Source organism: Mus pahari, chromosome 17, assembly GCF_900095145.1.
Source record: "Mus pahari chromosome 17, PAHARI_EIJ_v1.1, whole genome shotgun sequence".
NCBI lineage: Eukaryota > Metazoa > Chordata > Mammalia > Rodentia > Muridae > Mus > Mus pahari.
The window spans coordinates 27,737,151-27,743,155 of record NC_034606.1 but is presented as its reverse complement, the minus strand read 5'-3'; positions in this window follow the sequence as shown (position 1 = coordinate 27,743,155).

Sequence of the window (6,005 nt, the reverse complement as noted above, 5' to 3'; positions counted from 1 at the left end):
AGGCAGGCGGATTTCTGAGTTCGAGGCCAGCCTGGTCTACAAAGTGAGTTCCGGGACAGCCAGGGCTATACAGAGAAACCCTGTCTCGAAGAAAAAAAAAAAAAAAAAAGGTGCAAGCCTTGGGTTAACACCTCCCTTTCCGGTACCAGAAAAAGGAGAAGGGAAGTAAGGGGAGGAAAGTGGGGAAAGACAGGATAACAGGGGGAAGAGGAGAAGTTAGCGCTCTGCAGAGCTAGGAAAAAAGAGTTGGGACAGTAAGTGCAAAAGCTCCTGTAACCCAAGTGAGCTAACCAAAGTTCTAAGGGACAACAAGATGGGGCTGGAGACCCATAAGGTCAGTCAGCTCAGAGATGCAAGCAGAGAGGGTTGCAAATGAAGTCTGGAGCGGGCTTGTCATCTATGGCGTCACAATTTATTTTTGGCACTAAGAATAAAACTCATGCCCTGTGAAGTTCTTTTCCCAATACTTGAGCTGGAACCCAGGGCCTTGCATATCCTAGCAAGGGCTTGATCACTGAACCATACGCCTCGGAAAGGGACAGTTGGAAGAGACTGGAAGGTGGCTATTGGCAATGGGTGAGTAGCAGGCTGTGAGGGAACCATTGTGGAAGTAGTCTGGGAGGCCTGTTTTAGGTTGCACCTTTGCAGTGAGCGACAAGTAGAGCAGAGGCAGAGAGGAGGGCTATTTGGAGGGAGAATATTCTAGACTATGCTCACAGTGAACCAAGAGATCCTTAATTTTGTGACCCATAAGCTTGTTGGAGATCAACCCTCCCACCCAAAGGGTAAGCAAGCCTCCAAGTTTTAACATGCCCTCCAGGACACATTGGTATCCTCTTCATTTGACAACCACTGCACAAGTTGACTGTCAGCAATATCCAGGTAACTTCCCAAGAGACTGACAGGGGCAGGCCCAACTAAATAGGAGAGCTACAAGATGGCACCTAGAGAAGAACTCCACTTCCAGCACTGGGGCCTGCCCAGTAAAGATGGGAAGGACTTGTCCGGCATTGCCAAGGCTCCGAATTTGAGACCCAGCGAGAAGCATAAGGAGGGAGGAAGAGGGGGAGAGCGGCTGTGACTCCATCAGTAGGCTGGAGTGGCCAGAGGAGATAAGAGCAGCTGGCCGGTCCCTGTAGCCAGGCAGTTCCAGAAAGTCCCCAGGGCAGGACTGAGGAAGGTACGGAAGATGACGAAATGCTTTGCTTGGTGAGCAAAACTGAAGTGCACAATCTCACCAAATCAGCCCTTACCGGGGCTGTCTCATCCATGCCTTTGGGCACAGCAGGATTTCGTGCACAAAGGCCACTTAGCAGCCTGCTGCTAGTCAGGTCGGCTCTTGCAGACCCCTAGGGGCTTTGACCACTCCCTGTCACTCCCAGCTTAAGGATCAGCCATTATCCAAGATGACCCAGAAAAGTGAAGGAGAGCTGGGCCCATAGCAGACAAAGGAATGAAGAAAGCAATGCCACCTAATGCTTGGCACCTCCTGATACAGGTTCTGCACAGCAGGGCTGTATCTTTGTCCCCCCCAAACACTGTCCATTGAATAACTTCGTAAATATCAAACCACCTTAGACTTATTCTAACTTGTGAACTGTATTCACCTCACTCAAGTATGAAGCCATCCTCCGCTTGATTGACTGCAGTGACAAAGCACTCACTCAGTGTTTTTTGAGAAGGTACATCAACTTGGTCGTTCTAGACAGGCATCCCTTGCTGAGCCCTGATCGCTGATCAGGAACCTACAGCCAGAAGGCCAGCTGGTGGTACCATTTACATCAACCAGCTGGGTGGGCTACCTAAAATGCCATTAGTCAATCCTGGGGCTGGGTCCACACTCAAAGCAAAAGGAGCTCATGATCAACTAGTGATGTCTGCCCTGAGTACAGGGAGAAGATGACCAGGGTGGAGTGCAACCTATTCCTATCCCCGGAGCACAGAGTCCTCTGCTTACTAGGCTCACAGTCTAGGTAGGCTAATAACATGAAGAAAACGGGCCAGGTTTAGGAATATCTGACTGTAATCGCAGAACCCAGGAGGCTGAGGTAGGAAGACGAAGAGTTCAAGAACAGTCTAACGTAAACAAACTCTCCATATGTAAACAGAACATGGGCTAGGGTTCTATTCGGAAATAGGGTCTGTACAGATGTAATTAGCTAGAGTGGGGGTCTACTTCTGTGGGAATGTAAAACATCTGCCACTGGCCATTCCTAACTCGTGGTTTGTGGTCCTCGGAGGTGGCAGCCCTAAGATGCCACAGTACCTCTCAGAAGCTTAGCCAGGGCAGCATCCTTGATCTCACATGACAGATGTGCAGGCAGAAGATGAGCTGGTCCTTCCTAGCATGCAGCTGGTTAAGTGGTGAGCCGAGATGAGATGCAGACCTCATTCAGCTCCAGAAAGCCAGGTCCATAGAAGCCGCTCTTTTAGCAGAACAGCTGCAGAGTAAGGAGCCCTGAGAGGCAACACCTGGAAGCCTAGGATCCTGTCAGGAAAGACATCTGGAAAGTACCATTTACCAGGGAGTTCCTCCAACTGGCTACCAATCCTTTCAGAACCACCTCCGGGCAATGGAGGCAATAGATTCTGCAGGGGTAATGTGTATTTTTTTTTGGTTGTAGGGACCACCCATTAAAATATATATGTATATATTTCTAAGTATCTATTAAAGGTTTTATTATCTGCAATGTGCAATAATTACTTTCTGCTCATCACAGAGCCCTTTGTAGTCCGGACCTGACTCATTATTATTATACTTGGCTCCGATGCTAACAAGCTCCACTTGCTAAGCGGCATTCTGGGCAGAAGATCCAAAAGCCTTAGCTGATTGAGGTGCAGATCCTGGAACGGTATCTGGAAGGCCATTATTTTTTAACAGGAATAAACAGCCTATCTTCTCAGGTTTTGGTTTTGTTTTGCTTTTTTTTTTTTTTTTTTTTTCATTTCAAAGGATAACAAACTGGCCACAAGAACCCACTAACATCTTCAACTAGTTTGCCAGCTTTATCCAGATGTAGCCATGATCTGTGCACTCGTGAGGGAGCGCCTGTCCCGATCTCCCTGTGTCTGAAGGAAAATTTGGCTCCTAAACCACCGCGTAGAGGTTAAGTTTTCTGACACGTCTATAAAAGCCAGGCTTGTTTGCTTTCTCGTTTAATGCTTTTGGCCAAGCAGAAACACAACCACCACCAGGGCAGGGCAGGGCCCATGGCATGACCAGAAAAGCAAATGGTCCAGGCTTCCCAGCCTGGAGTGGCAGAAGGCCCCAGTTTACAGCTGCAGTTCTTGTCCTGTGATTACTCTCCTGTCACTATATGCTCGCTCTCATTGCTATTGTCATTTTAAAGGATGGCTTAGGTATTCTTGAAGACTCCTCAGAAATGTCACATATACCCCGTGTCTCAGTTTTCCTTATTAATATTAAGAAATCCCAAGTCTGAGGACTACTTTGAACCTAAAAACAGAGAACGCAGGCTCCAAAATGGTTTTCTGTATGACAGAGAGGGTCTCAGGACAGAGAAGGTAGGACCTGCCATCTGACCCCCATCCCCCACTGAAGATCAATATGGTCTTTCTACGTTAAATGGAGAAATGGAAAAGGGGGCCCATAAATCCATTTATGCTTCCTGAATTGGCCATTGGGCATTGAAATAATGCTCACTATTGAACTCGATGGCTTCCACAGTGCAGTAACAGGTCCCTAACAGCCGGGCCAACCAGATCCAACAATGGGTCTAGGGGTGTGGGGGAGGGATGGGGCTTTGCAGCAAGATGAAGATCAAAGGCCCTCAGGAGGAAGGAAGAGAGTAGGGGGTTCAGGGTTTCTGTTCCCGTCTCTGCAGGGGCCACCAAGAATTGAGCTCAAATGAGCCCTGAGGGTTGGTGTAAGAGAAGTAAAGGAGAGGAGTTTACAGGATGTGTCAGAAAGAAAGTGGGGGAGGTTTCCAAGGAGCCTTCCAATACCACACACAGCCTCAGGAAGCAGCTGAGCCCTGTTGGGCTGGCAGAGGAGCCGTGAAGGAGAAGGAGCCCTGTGCGGCTTCCTTCTGCACTGGAGCCATTCAAGGGAATGGGCTAGGGGAGAGGTTACCCAGAGCCACCAAAGGAGCACAGTTTAGATTGGCAGCTTTGGGGAGAAGATGAGTAATTAGCCAATGGTCAAAGGTTATATGAGTATTGCCAAGCAGGAAAGCCAAGAAGCCAGGAGACCTGGGTTCCGAGAGACAGCAGTAGAAATGATATATATTCTTAAATTCTCTTAGGGCTTCCATAAAAGCCTGAATTAGGAAATAAGAAGATACCCTAGGTCTTTATTTCCTGGTGGATTTGCAAAAGCATGTGACTGGTGTCTGGAGATAGAGCTCAGTAGTGCTTGTCTGACATGCAGTAGACCCTGGATTTGATCTCCGAGAAGTGCACAAACACCAGGGATGTAGTGCACACCTTTTATTCTAACACTAAGGAGGTGGAGGAAGAAGAATCAGAAGGTCAGCGTGATCCCTGGCTATATAGATCATGAACTGTGGGAGACCCTGTCCCCACATCCCTAAAAGGGTTTGCTCTCCGCATTGAAAAACTAAAAAATATAAAAATGGGGGATATTTTCCAACAGGGGAAAGCCACACAAAGCCACACAGTAGAGTGGAAGCATCCTTGCTGTCCCCAAAGGCTCCTACTACAAATGGCCACTATCACCAATCACCTCGTTACATACTTCCACATTGCTATGCACATATTTGCATGCAAACATATATGAATGTCTGCATATAAATTTATCTGCATGCATATGTATGCGTGCGGTGTGTGTGTGTGTGTGTGTGTGTGTGTGTGTGTGTGTGTGTGTGTGTGTGTGTGTGTGTGTGTGTGTGTGTGTGTGTGAGTGTGTGTGTGTGTGTGTTCCTCCTTCACGCATAAGTGGGAATAGTAAAGAGCTTCCAGAATGGTCCCTCACCATCTGGATCCTACTTTGTCATCCATCTAATAACAAGCATGGATGGGTCCCTTCTGATTTTAGAAGATCCCTAACTATGAACAAATCCAGCCAAAAGCCAGGCATGAGACAGCTTAATGAGTTAAAATACAGCCTGGGTGGGTTCAATGAGTCCAGGGGAGGTGACTGAACTCAACCAAGAGTTTCTAGGATTAGGCACTGTGCCCCACCCCATCCCTCCACCCCTGAAAGCCTCAGAAACCACCTTGATCAATACACACACCTGTGAAAGGAGTCAGGAGCGATTGTAGTATGTGTTTCAGAGAAAGCAAAACTAAGGTCTCAGAGAAGCAATTAGCCAAAGGTCACTTAGCTAGAAGGAATGGCCTAAGGGGACCCTGGGTGCATCTCTTGTGCTCATCATTTTTGGTGCCAGACACATAGCAGGGGAAGAATTGAAAACCATTGGCATGAGTTGTCATCCAGCAAGGCTGTGAAGCTACAGGAAATGCTGGTCACTTTGCACCTAGACTGGCCTCCAAAGTGCTGTGGATTAAAGGGGGGGAGAGGGGGGGCTCGGCTTGATGCTGCCCAGGAGGGCACTACTAGGAGGTGTGGAACCTTTAGATAAAGGGCAGGGTCTAGTCAGGTTTTAGATCCTATGGAGCAAGCCCTTAAAGGGATCAGACAGATAGCCTCTCCCTCTCCCTTCCCCTCCCACCCCTCCCCAACCTTGCTTCCTCTAAAACCAATGTCATTACCCAGCCCATGGTAGCTTCAAACACACAATCCTCCTACCTCAATCTCTGGAGCAGTACTGTACAGGGGCACACCACTGTACCAAGGTTTTAAACATTTTTCTCTTTATTTTTTTTCTTCTCGCTCCAGCCCGGTTCGCTCCGGCCCAAAGATTGCTTGATTTGCTTGCTTGCTTCCTTGATTATATGTAAGTACACTGTAGCTGTATTCAGACACACCAGCAGAGGGCATCAGATCTCATTACGGATGGTTGTGAGCCACCATATGGTGGCCGGGATTTGAACTCAGAACCTCCAGAAGAGTAGTCAGTGTT